General features: G+C 43.2%; 2 non-coding genes across 2 annotated transcripts; both read right to left on the bottom strand.

Moving 5' to 3' along the window:
* Positions 1 to 2,652: 2,652 nt before the first annotated feature.
* Positions 2,653 to 2,725, bottom strand: trnar-ccu (transfer RNA arginine (anticodon CCU)). The gene has a single exon. It is a non-coding gene; the product is annotated as a tRNA-Arg (tRNA).
* Positions 2,726 to 11,665: 8,940 nt separating this feature from the next.
* Positions 11,666 to 11,738, bottom strand: trnar-ccu (transfer RNA arginine (anticodon CCU)). The gene has a single exon. It is a non-coding gene; the product is annotated as a tRNA-Arg (tRNA).
* Positions 11,739 to 14,340: the final 2,602 nt, after the last annotated feature.

The following is a 14,340-nucleotide window of genomic DNA, read 5'->3' as shown; positions in this document are numbered from 1 at the left end:
CGAACTGTTGGAAGAGGTAAAAAAAAATATATAATGGCACTGAGACATTATGCCCATGAAACGACACATTTTTTAAAAATGTTGTTCGCACTTAAAATAAACTGTTTAGCAGAGGATGGTTTCGATCCATCGACCTCTGGGTTATGGGCCCAGCACGCTTCCGCTGCGCCACTCTGCTCTCATCCCCTTCAGAAAAGACTAGAACTCACAATCCATGGCTTAGGAGTCCAGTATCTTAGGCCACTGGGATACTGTGTAAACAGTATGACCTATACGAACTGTTGGAAGAGGTAAAAAACAAATTATAATGGCACTGAGACATTATGCCCATGAAACGACACATTTTTTAAAAATGTTGTTCGCACTTAAAATAAACTATTTAGCAGAGGATGGTTTCGATCCATCGACCTCTGGGTTATGGGCCCAGCACGCTTCCGCTGCGCCACTCTGCTCTCAGCCACTTCACAAAAGACTAGAACTCACAATCAATGGCTTAGGAGTCCAGTATCTTAGGCCACTGGGATACTGTGTAAACAGTATGACCTATACGAACTGTTGGAAGAGGTAAAAAAATATATATATAATGGCACTGAGACATTATGCCCATGAAACGACACATTTTTTAAAAATGTTGTTCGCACTTAAAATAAACTGTTTAGCAGAGGATGGTTTCGATCTATCGACCTCTGGGTTATGGGCCCAGCACGCTTCCGCTGCGCCACTCTGCTCTCATCCCCTTCAGAAAAGACTAGAACTCACAATCCATGGCTTAGGAGTCCAGTATCTTAGGCCACTGGGATACTGTGTAAACAGTATGACCTATACGAACTGTTGGAAGAGGTAAAAAACAAATTATAATGGCACTGAGACATTATGCCCATGAAACGACACATTTTTTAAAAATGTTGTTCGCACTTAAAATAAACTGTTTAGCAGAGGATGGTTTCGATCTATCGACCTCTGGGTTATGGGCCCAGCACGCTTCCGCTGCGCCACTCTGCTCTCATCCCCTTCAGAAAAGACTAGAACTCACAATCCATGGCTTAGGAGTCCAGTATCTTAGGCCACTGGGATACTGTGTAAACAGTATGACCTATACGAACTGTTGGAAGAGGTAAAAAACAAATTATAATGGCACTGAGACATTATGCCCATGAAACGACACATTTTTTAGAAATGTTGTTCGCACTTAAAATAAACTATTTAGCAGAGGATGGTTTCGATCCATCGACCTCTGGGTTATGGGCCCAGCACGCTTCCGCTGCGCCACTCTGCTCTCAGCCACTTCACAAAAGACTAGAACTCACAATCAATGGCTTAGCAGTCCAGTATCTTAGGCCACTGGGATACTGTGTAAACAGTATGACCTATACGAACTGTTGGAAGAGGTAAAAAAAAATATATAATGGCACTGAGACATTATGCCCATGAAACGACACATTTTTTTAAAATGTTGTTCGCACTTTAAATAAACTGTTTAGCAGAGGATGGTTTCGATCCATCGACCTCTGGGTTATGGGCCCAGCACGCTTCCGCTGCGCCACTCTGCTCTCATCCCCTTCAGAAAAGACTAGAACTCACAATCCATGGCTTAGGAGTCCAGTATCTTAGGCCACTGGGATACTGTGTAAACAGTATGACCTATACGAACTGTTGGAAGAGGTAAAAAACAAATTATAATGGCACTGAGACATTATGCCCATGAAACGACACATTTTTTAAAAATGTTGTTCGCACTTAAAATAAACTATTTAGCAGAGGATGGTTTCGATCCATCGACCTCTGGGTTATGGGCCCAGCACGCTTCCGCTGCGCCACTCTGCTCTCAGCCACTTCACAAAAGACTAGAACTCACAATCAATGGCTTAGCAGTCCAGTATCTTAGGCCACTGGGATACTGTGTAAACAGTATGACCTATACGAACTGTTGGAAGAGGTAAAAAAAAATATATAATGGCACTGAGACATTATGCCCATGAAACGACACATTTTTTTAAAATGTTGTTCGCACTTTAAATAAACTGTTTAGCAGAGGATGGTTTCGATCCATCGACCTCTGGGTTATGGGCCCAGCACGCTTCCGCTGCGCCACTCTGCTCTCATCCCCTTCAGAAAAGACTAGAACTCACAATCCATGGCTTAGGAGTCCAGTATCTTAGGCCACTGGGATACTGTGTAAACAGTATGACCTATACGAACTGTTGGAAGAGGTAAAAAACAAATTATAATGGCACTGAGACATTATGCCCATGAAACGACACATTTTTTAAAAATGTTGTTCGCACTTAAAATAAACTATTTAGCAGAGGATGGTTTCGATCCATCGACCTCTGGGTTATGGGCCCAGCACGCTTCCGCTGCGCCACTCTGCTCTCAGCCACTTCACAAAAGACTAGAACTCACAATCAATGGCTTAGGAGTCCAGTATCTTAGGCCACTGGGATACTGTGTAAACAGTATGACCTATACGAACTGTTGGAAGAGGTAAAAAAAAATATATAATGGCACTGAGACATTATGCCCATGAAACGACACATTTTTTAAAAATGTTGTTCGCACTTAAAACAAACTGTTTAGCAGAGGATGGTTTCGATCCATCGACCTCTGGGTTATGGGCCCAGCACGCTTCCGCTGCGCCACTCTGCTTCCATCCACCCCAGATGGGACTTGAACCCACAATCCCTGGCTTAGGAGGCCAGTGCCTTATCCATTAGGCCACTGGGGCACTGTCTACCTTTTGCAAATAGTACAAACTGATACAAGCAGTAAAAACAATGTGTACTGGATAGCACTGAGACATGCAGATGAAATATAGCTTTCTAATTTCTGTTTGCGTTTCATTTTTGAAAATAATCTGTTTAGCAGAGGATGGTTTCGATCCATCGACCTCTGGGTTATGGGACCTGCACGCTTCCGCTGCGCCACTCTGCTCTCAGCCACTTCAGAAATGACTAGAACTCAAAATCTTTGGCTTAGGAGTCCAGTATCTTAGGCCACTGGGATACTGTGTAAACAGTATGACCTATACGAACTTTTGGAAGAGGTAAAAAAATATATATAATGGCACTGAGACATGCCCATGAAACGACACATTTTTAAAAAATGTTGTTCGCACTAAAAATAAACTGTTTAGCAGAGGATGGTTTCGATCCATCGACCTCTGGGTTATGGGACCTGCACGCTTCCGCTGCGCCACTCTGCTCTCAGCCACTTCAGAAATGACTAGAACTCAAAATCTTTGGCTTAGGAGTCCAGTATCTTAGGTCACTGGGATACTGTGTAAACAGTATGACCTATACGAACTTTTGGAAGAGGTAAAAAAATATATATAATGGCACTGAGACATGCCCATGAAACGACACATTTTTAAAAAATGTTGTCCCCACTTAAAATAAACTGTTTAGCAGAGGATGGTTTCGATCCATCGACCTCTGGGTTATGGGCCCAGCACGCTTCCGCTGCGCCACTCTGCTCTCATCACCTTCAGAAAAGACTAGAACTCACAATCCATGGCTTAGGAGTCCAGCATCTTAGGCCACTGGGATACTGTGTAAACAGTATGACCTATACGAACTGTTGGAAGAGGTAAAAAAAAATTATAATGGCACTGAGACATTATGCCCATGAAACGACACATTTTTTAAAAATGTTGTTCGCACTTAAAATAAACTGTTTAGCAGAGGATGGTTTCGATCCATCGACCTCTGGGTTATGGGCCCTGCACGCTTCCGCTGCGCCACTCTGCTCTCATCCCCTTCAGAAAAGACTAGAACTCACAATCCATTGCTTAGGAGTCCAGTGTCTTAGGCCACTGGGATACTGTGTAAACAGTATGACCTATACGAACTGTTGGAAGAGGTAAAAAAATATATATAATGGCACTGAGACATGCCCATGAAACGACACATTTTTAAAAAATGTTGTTCGCACTTTAAATAAACTGTTTAGCAGAGGATGGTTTCGATCCATCGACCTCTGGGTTATGGGCCCAGCACGCTTCCGCTGCGCCACTCTGCTCTCAGCCACTTCAGAAAAGACTAGAACTCAAAATCTTTGGCTTAGGAGTCCAGTATCTTAGGCCACTGGGATACTGTGTAAACAGTATGACCTATACGAACTTTTGGAAGAGGTAAAAAAATATATATAATGGCACTGAGACATGCCCATGAAACGACACATTTAAAAAAAAATGTTGTTCGCACTAAAAATAAACTGTTTAGCAGAGGATGGTTTCGATCCATCGACCTCTGGGTTATGGGCCCAGCACGCTTCCGCTGCGCCACTCTGCTCTCATCACCTTCAGAAAAGACTAGAACTCACAATCCATGGCTTAGGAGTCCAGTATCTTAGGCCACTGGGATACTGTGTAAACAGTATGACCTATACGAACTGTTGGAAGAGGTAAAAAAATATATATAATGGCACTGAGACATTATGCCCATGAAACGACACATTTTTTAAAAATGTTGTTCGCACTTAAAATAAACTGTTTAGCAGAGGATGGTTTCGATCTATCGACCTCTGGGTTATGGGCCCAGCACGCTTCCGCTGCGCCACTCTGCTCTCATCCCCTTCAGAAAAGACTAGAACTCACAATCCATGGCTTAGGAGTCCAGTATCTTAGGCCACTGGGATACTGTGTAAACAGTATGACCTATACGAACTGTTGGAAGAGGTAAAAAACAAATTATAATGGCACTGAGACATTATGCCCATGAAACGACACATTTTTTAAAAATGTTGTTCGCACTTAAAATAAACTATTTAGCAGAGGATGGTTTCGATCCATCGACCTCTGGGTTATGGGCCCAGCACGCTTCCGCTGCGCCACTCTGCTCTCAGCCACTTCACAAAAGACTAGAACTCACAATCAATGGCTTAGGAGTCCAGTATCTTAGGCCACTGGGATACTGTGTAAACAGTATGACCTATACGAACTGTTGGAAGAGGTAAAAAAAAATATATAATGGCACTGAGACATTATGCCCATGAAACGACACATTTTTTAAAAATGTTGTTCGCACTTAAAATAAACTGTTTAGCAGAGGATGGTTTCGATCCATCGACCTCTGGGTTATGGGCCCAGCACGCTTCCGCTGCGCCACTCTGCTCTCATCCCCTTCAGAAAAGACTAGAACTCACAATCCATGGCTTAGGAGTCCAGTATCTTAGGCCACTGGGATACTGTGTAAACAGTATGACCTATACGAACTGTTGGAAGAGGTAAAAAACAAATTATAATGGCACTGAGACATTATGCCCATGAAACGACACATTTTTAAAAATGTTGTTCGCACTTAAAATAAACCGTTTAGCAGAGGATGGTTTCTATCCATCGACCTCTGGGTTATGGGCCCAGCACTCTTCCGCTGCGCCACTCTGCTCTCAGCCACTTCAGAAAAGACTAGAACTCACAATCCATGGCTTAGGAGTCCAGTGTCTTAGGCCACTGGGATACTGTGTAAAAAGTATGACCTATACGAACTGTTGGAAGAGGTAAAAAAAAATTATAATGGCACTGAGACATTATGCCCATGAAACGACACACATTTTAAAAATGTTGTTCGCACTTAAAATAAACTGTTTAGCAGAGGATGGTTTCGATCCATCGACCTCTGGGTTATGGGCCCAGCACGCTTCCGCTGCGCCACTCTGCTCTCAGCCACTTCAGAAATGACTAGAACTCAAAATCTTTGGCTTAGGAGTCCAGTATCTTAGGTCACTGGGATACTGTGTAAACAGTATGACCTATACGAACTTTTGGAAGAGGTAAAAAAATATATATAATGGCACTGAGACATGCCCATGAAACGACACATTTTTAAAAAATGTTGTTCGCACTAAAAATAAACTGTTTAGCAGAGGATGGTTTCGATCCATCGACCTCTGGGTTATGGGCCCAGCACGCTTCCGCTGCGCCACTCTGCTCTCATCACCTTCAGAAAAGACTAGAACTCACAATCCATGGCTTAGGAGTCCAGTATCTTAGGCCACTGGGATACTGTGTAAACAGTATGACCTATACGAACTGTTGGAAGAGGTAAAAAAAAATTATAATGGCACTGAGACATTATGCCCATGAAACGACACATTTTTTAAAAATGTTGTTCGCACTTAAAATAAACTGTTTAGCAGAGGATGGTTTCGATCCATCGACCTCTGGGTTATGGGCCCTGCACGCTTCCGCTGCGCCACTCTGCTCTCATCCCCTTCAGAAAAGACTAGAACTCACAATCCATTGCTTAGGAGTCTAGTGTCTTAGGCCACTGGGATACTGTGTAAACAGTATGACCTATACGAACTGTTGGAAGAGGTAAAAAAATATATATAATGGCACTGAGACATGCCCATGAAACGACACATTTTTAAAAAATGTTGTTCGCACTTTAAATAAACTGTTTAGCAGAGGATGGTTTCGATCCATCGACCTCTGGGTTATGGGCCCAGCACGCTTCCGCTGCGCCACTCTGCTCTCATCACCTTCAGAAAAGACTAGAACTCACAATCCATGGCTTAGGAGTCCAGTATCTTAGGCCACTGGGATACTGTGTAAACAGTATGACCTATACGAACTGTTGGAAGAGGTAAAAAAATATATATAATGGCACTGAGACATTATGCCCATGAAACGACACATTTTTTAAAAATGTTGTTCGCACTTAAAATAAACTGTTTAGCAGAGGATGGTTTCGATCCATCGACCTCTGGGTTATGGGCCCAGCACACTTCCGCTGCGCCACTCTACTCTCAGCCACTTCAGAAAAGACTAGAACTCACAATCCATGGCTTAGGAGTCCAGTATCTTAGGCCACTGGGATACTGTGTAAACAGTATGACCTATACGAACTGTTGGAAGAGGTAAAAAAAATTATAATGGCACTGAGACATTATGCCCATGAAACGACACATTTTTTAAAAATGTTGTTCGCACTTAAAATAAACTGTTTAGCAGAGGATGGTTTCGATCCATCGACCTCTGGGTTATGGGCCCAGCACGCTTCCGCTGCGCCACTCTGCTCTCAGCCACTTCAGAAAAGACTAGAACTCAAAATCTTTGGCTTAGGAGTCCAGTATCTTAGGCCACTGGGATACTGTGTAAACAGTATGACCTATACGAACTGTTGGAAGAGGTAAAAAAAAATTATAATGGCACTGAGACATGCCCATGAAACGACACATTTAAAAAAAATGTTGTTCGCACTTAAAATGAACTGTTTAGCAGAGGATGGTTTCGATCCATCGACCTCTGGGTTATGGGCCCAGCACGCTTCCGCTGCGCCACTCTGCTCTCAGCCACTTGAGAAAAGACTAGAACTCACAATCCATGGCTTAGGAGTCCAGTATCTTAGGCCACTGGGATACTGTGTAAACAGTATGACCTATACGAACTGTTGGAAGAGGTAAAAAAATATATATAATGGCACTGAGACATGCCCATGAAACGACACATTTTTAAAAATGTTGTTCGCACTTAAAATAAACCGTTTAGCAGAGGATGGTTTCTATCCATCGACCTCTGGGTTATGGGCCCAGCACTCTTCCGCTGCGCCACTCTGCTCTCAGCCACTTCAGAAAAGACTAGAACTCACAATCCATGGCTTAGGAGTCCAGTGTCTTAGGCCACTGGGATACTGTGTAAAAAGTATGACCTATACGAACTGTTGGAAGAGGTAAAAAAAAATTATAATGGCACTGAGACATTATGCCCATGAAACGACACACATTTTAAAAATGTTGTTCGCACTTAAAATAAACTGTTTAGCAGAGGATGGTTTCGATCCATCGACCTCTGGGTTATGGGCCCAGCACGCTTCCGCTGCGCCACTCTGCTCTCAGCCACTTCAGAAAAGACTAGAACTCACAATCCATGGCTTAGGAGTCCAGTGTCCTAGGCCACTGGGATACTGTGTAAACAGTATGACCTATACGAACTGTTGGAAGAGGTAAAAAACTAATTATAATGGCACTGAGACATTATGCCCATGAAACGACACATTTAAAAAAAATGTTGTTCGCACTTAAAATAAACTGTTTAGCAGAGGATGGTTTCGATCCATCGACCTTTGGGTTATGGGCCCAGCACGCTTCCGCTGCGCCACTCTGCTCTCAGAAACTTCAGAAGAGAATAGAACTCACAATCCGTGGCTTAGGATTCCAGTGTCTTAGGCCACTGGGATACTGTGTAAACAGTATGACCTATACGAACTGTTGGAAGAGGTAAATAAATATATATAATGGCACTGAGACATGCCCATGAAACGACACATTTTTTAAAAATGTTCGCACTTAAAATAAGCTGTTTAGCAGAGGATGGTTTCGATCCATCGACCTCTGGGTTATGGGCCCAGCACGCTTCCGCTGCGCCACTCTGCTCTCAGCCACTTCAGAAAAGACTAGAACTCACAATCCTTGGCTTAGGAGTCCAGTGTCTTAGGCCACTGGGATACTGTGTAAACAGTATGACCTATACGAACTGTTGGAAGAGGTAAACAAAAAATGATAATGGCACTGAGACATGCCCATGAAACGACACATAAAAAAAAAATGTTGTTCGCACTTAAAATAAGCTGTTTAGCAGAGGATGGTTTCGATCCATCGACCTCTGGGTTATGGGCCCAGCACGCTTCCGCTGCGCCACTCTGCTCTCAGACACTTCAGAAAAGAATAGAACTCACAATCCGTGGCTTAGGAGTCCAGTGTCTTAGGCCACTGGGATACTGTGTAAACAGTATGACCTATACGAACTGTTGGAAGAGGTAAATAAATATATATAATGGCACTGAGACATGCCCATGAAACGACACATTTTTTAAAAATGTTGTTCGCACTTAAAATCAGCTGTTTAGCAGAGAATGGTTTCGATCCATCGACCTCTGGGTTATGGGCCCAGCACGCTTCCGCTGCGCCACTCTGCTCTCAGCCACTTGAGAAAAGACTAGAACTCACAATCCATGGCTTAGGAGTCCAGTATCTTAGGCCACTGGGATACTGTGTAAACAGTATGACCTATACGAACTGTTGGAAGAGGTAAAAAAAAAATTATAATGGCACTGAGACATGCCCATGAAACGACACATTTTTAAAAAATGTTGTTCGCACTTAAAATAAACTGTTTAGCAGAGAATGGTTTCGATCCATCGACCTCTGGGTTATGGGCCCAGCACGTTTCCGCTGCGCCACTCTGCTCTCAGCCACTTCAGAAAAGACTAGAACTCAAAATCTTTGGCTGAGGAGTCCAGTATCTTAGGCCACTGGGATACTGTGTAAACAGTATGACCTATACGAACTGTTGGAAGAGGTAAAAAAAAATTATAATGGCACTGAGACATTATGCCCATGAAACGACACATTTTTTAAAAATGTTGTTCGCACTTAAAATAAACTGTTTAGCAGAGGATGGTTTCGATCCATCGACCTCTGGGTTATGGGCCCAGCACGCTTCCGCTGCTCCACTCTGCTTCCATCCACCCCAGATGGGACTTGAACCCACAATCCCTGGCTTAGGAGGCCAATGCCTTATCCATTAGTTAACTGGGGCACTGTCTACCTTTTGCAAATAGTACGAACTGATACAAGCAGTAAAAACAATGTGTACTGGATAGCACTGAGAGACGCAAATGAAATTTAGCATTCTAATTTCTGTTTGCGTTTCATTTTTGAAAATAATCTGCTTAGCAGAGGATGGTTTCGATCCATCGACCTCTGTGTTATGGGCCCAGCACGCTTCCGCTGTGCCACTCTGCTCTCAGCCACTTCAGAAAAGACTAGAACTCAAAATCTTTGGCTTAGGAGTCCAGTATCTTAGGCCACTGGGATACTGTGTAAACAGTATGACCTATACGAACTGTTGGAAGAGGTAAAAAAATATATATAATGGCACTGAGACATGCCCATGAAACGACACATTTTTTAAAAATGTTGTTCGCACTTAAAATAAACTGTTTAGCAGAGGATGGTTTCGATCCATCGACCTCTGGGTTATGGGCCCAGCACGCTTCCGCTGCTCCACTCTGCTTCCATCCACCCCAGATGGGACTTGAACCCACAATCCCTGGCTTAGGAGGCCAATGCCTTATCCATTAGTTAACTGGGGCACTGTCTACCTTTTGCAAATAGTACGAACTGATACAAGCAGTAAAAACAATGTGTACTGGATAGCACTGAGAGACGCAAATGAAATTTAGCATTCTAATTTCTGTTTGCGTTTCATTTTTGAAAATAATCTGCTTAGCAGAGGATGGTTTCGATCCATCGACCTCTGTGTTATGGGCCCAGCACGCTTCCGCTGTGCCACTCTGCTCTCAGCCACTTCAGAAAAGACTAGAACTCAAAATCTTTGGCTTAGGAGTCCAGTATCTTAGGCCACTGGGATACTGTGTAAACAGTATGACCTATACGAACTGTTGGAAGAGGTAAAAAAATATATATAATGGCACTGAGACATGCCCATGAAACGACACATTTTTTAAAAATGTTGTTCGCACTTAAAATAAACTGTTTAGCAGAGGATGGTTTCGATCCATCGACCTCTGGGTTATAGGCCCAGCACACTTCCGCTGCGCCACTCTACTCTCAGCCACTTGAGAAAAGACTAGAACTCACAATCCATGGCTTAGGAGTCCAGTATCTTAGGCCACTGGGATACTGTGTAAACAGTATGACCTATACGAACTGTTGGAAGAGGTAAAAAAAATTATAATGGCACTGAGACATTATGCCCATGAAACGACACATTTTTTAAAAATGTTGTTCGCACTTAAAATAAACTGTTTAGCAGAGGATGGTTTCGATCCATCGACCTCTGGGTTATGGGCCCAGCACGCTTCCGCTGCGCCACTCTGCTCTCAGCCACTTCAGAAAAGACTAGAACTCAAAATCTTTGGCTTAGGAGTCCAGTATCTTAGGCCACTGGGATACTGTGTAAACAGTATGACCTATACGAACTGTTGGAAGAGGTAAAAAAAAATTATAATGGCACTGAGACATGCCCATGAAACGACACATTTTAAAAAAATGTTGTTCGCACTTAAAATGAACTGTTTAGCAGAGAATGGTTTCGATCCATCGACCTCTGGGTTATGGGCCCAGCACGCTTCCGCTGCGCCACTCTGCTCTCAGCCACTTGAGAAAAGACTAGAACTCACAATCCATGGCTTAGGAGTCCAGTATCTTAGGCCACTGGGATACTGTGTAAACAGTATGACCTATACGAACTGTTGGAAGAGGTAAAAAAAAAATTATAATGGCACTGAGACATGCCCATGAAACGACACATTTTTTAAAAAATGTTGTTCGCACTTAAAATGAACTGTTTAGCAGAGAATGGTTTCTATCCATCGACCTCTGGGTTATGGGCCCAGCACACTTCCGCTGCGCCACTCTGCTCTCAGCCACTTCAGAAAAGACTAGAACTCACAATCCATGGCTTAGGAGTCCAGTATCTTAGGCCACTGGGATACTGTGTAAACAGTATGACCTATACGAACTGTTGGAAGAGGTAAAAAAAAAATTATAATGGCACTGAGACATTATGCCCATGAAACGACATATTTTTTAAAAATGTTGCTCGCACTTAAAATAAACTGTTTAGCAGAGGATGGTTTCGATCCATCGACCTCTGGGTTATGGGCCCAGCACGCTTCCGCTGCGCCACTCTGCTTCCATCCACCCCAGATGGGACTTGAACCCACAATCCCTGGCTTAGGAGGCCAGTGCCTTATCCATTAGGCCACTGGGGTACTGTCTACCTTTTGCAAATAGTACAAACTGATACAAGCAGTAAAAACAATGTGTACTGGATAGCACTGAGACGTGCAAATGAAATATAGCTTTCTAATTTCTGTTTGCGTTTCATTTTTGAAAATAATCTGTTTAGCAGAGGATGGTTTCGATCCATCGACCTCTGGGTTATGGGCCCAGCAATCTTCCGCTGCGCCACTCTGCTCTCAGCCACTTCAGAAAAGACTAGAACTCACAATCCATGGCTTAGGAGTCCAGTATCTTAGGCCACTGGGATACTGTGTAAACAGTATGACCTATACGAACTGTTGGAAGAGGTAACAAAAAAAATTATAATGGCACTGAGACATTATGCCCATGAAACGACACATTTTTTTTAAATGTTGTTCGCACTTACAATAAACTGTTTAGCAGAGGATGGTTTCGATCCATCGACCTCTGGGTTATGGGCCCAGCACGCTTCCGCTGCGCCACTCTGCTCTCAGCCACTTCAGAAAAGACTAGAACTCACAATCCATGGCTTAGGAGTCCAGTATCTTAGGCCACTGGGATACTGTGTAAACAGTATGACCTATTCGAACTGTTGGAAGAGGTAAAAAAAAAATTATAATGGCACTGAGACATGCCCATGAAACGACACATTTAAAAAAAATGTTGTTCGCACTTAAAATGAACTGTTTAGCAGAGGATGGTTTCGATCCATCGACCTCTGGGTTATGGGCCCAGCACGCTTCCGCTGCGCCACTCTGCTCTCAGCCACTTCAGAAAAGACTAGAACTCACAATCCATGGCTTAGGAGTCCAGTATCTTAGGCCACTGGGATACTGTGTAAACAGTATGACCTATACGAACTGTTGGAAGAGGTAAAAAATATATATAATGGCACTGAGACATGCCCATGAAACGACACATTTTTTAAAAATGTTGTTCGCACTTAAAATAAACTGTTTAGCAGAGGATGGTTTCGATCCATCGACCTCTGGGTTATGGGCCCAGCACGCTTCCGCTGCGCCACTCTGCTCTCAGCCACTTCAGAAAAGACTAGAACTCACAATCCATGGCTTAGGAGTCCAGTATCTTAGGCCACTGGGATACTGTGTAAACAGTATGACCTATACGAACTGTTGGAAGAGGTAAAAAAATATATATAATGGCACTGAGACATGCCCATGAAACGACACATTTTTAAAAAATGTTGTTCGCACTTAAAATAAACTGTTTAGCAGAGGATGGTTTCGATCCATCGACCTCTGGGTTATGGGCCCAGCACGCTTCCGCTGCGCCACTCTGCTCTCAGCCACTTCAGAAAAGACTAGAACTCACAATCCATGGCTTAGGAGTCCAGTATCTTAGGCCACTGGGATACTGTGTAAACAGACCTATACGAACTGTTAGAAGAGGTAAAAAAAAATTATAATGGCACTGAGACATTATGCCCATGAAACGACACATTTTTTAAAAATGTCGTTCGCACTTAAAATAAACTGTTTAGCAGAGGATGGTTTCGATCCATCGACCTCTGGGTTATGGGCCCAGCACGCTTCCGCTGCTCCACTCTGCTTCCATCCACCCCAGATGGGACTTGAACCCACAATCCCTGGCTTAGGAGGCCAATCCCTTATCCATTAGTTAACTGGGGCACTGTCTACCTTTTGCAAATAGTACGAACTGATACAAGCAGTAAAAACAATGTGTACTGGATAGCACTGAGACACGCAAATGAAATTTAGCTTTCTAATTTCTGTTTGCGTTTCATTTTTGAAAATAATCTGTTTAGCAGAGGATGGTTTCGATCCATCGACCTCTGGGTTATGGGCCCAGCACGCTTCCGCTGTGCCACTCTGCTCTCAGCCACTTCAGAAAAGACTAGAACTCAAAATCTTTGGCTTAGGAGTCCAGTATCTTAGGCCACTAAGATACTGTGTAAACAGTATGACCTATACAAACTGTTGGAAGAGGTAAAAAAATATATATAATGGCACTGAGACATGCCCATGAAACGACACATTTTTTAAAAATGTTGTTCTCACTTAAAATAAACTGTTTAGCAGAGGATGGTTTCGATTCATCGACCTCTGGGTTATCGGCACAGCACGCTTCTGCTGCGCCACTCTGCTCTCAGCCACTTCAGAAAAGACTAGAACTCAAAATCTTTGGCTGAGGAGTCCAGTGTCTTAGGCCACTGGGATACTGTGTAAACAGTATGACCTATACGAACTGTTGGAAGAGGTAAAAAAAAATTATAATGGCACTGAGACATTATGCCCATGAAACGACACATTTTTTAAAAATGTTGTTCGCACTTAAAATAAACTGTTTAGCAGAGGATGGTTTCGATCCATCGACCTCTGGGTTATGGGCCCAGCACGCTCCCGCTGCTCCACTCTGCTTCCATCCACCCCAGATGGCACTTGAACCCACAATCCCTGGCTTAGGAGGCCAATCCCTTATCCATTAGTTAACTGGGGCACTGTCTACCTTTTGCAAATAGTACGAACTGATACAAGCAGTAAAAACAATGTGTACTGGATAGCACTGAGACACGCAAATGAAATTTAGCTTTCTAATTTCTGTTTGCGTTTCATTTTTGAAAATAATCTG

Source organism: Oncorhynchus clarkii, chromosome 7 (assembly GCF_045791955.1).
Source record: "Oncorhynchus clarkii lewisi isolate Uvic-CL-2024 chromosome 7, UVic_Ocla_1.0, whole genome shotgun sequence".
NCBI lineage: Eukaryota > Metazoa > Chordata > Actinopteri > Salmoniformes > Salmonidae > Oncorhynchus > Oncorhynchus clarkii.
The sequence above is the reverse complement of the archived record's forward strand: the minus strand, read 5'-3'. Positions and strand labels throughout refer to the sequence as shown.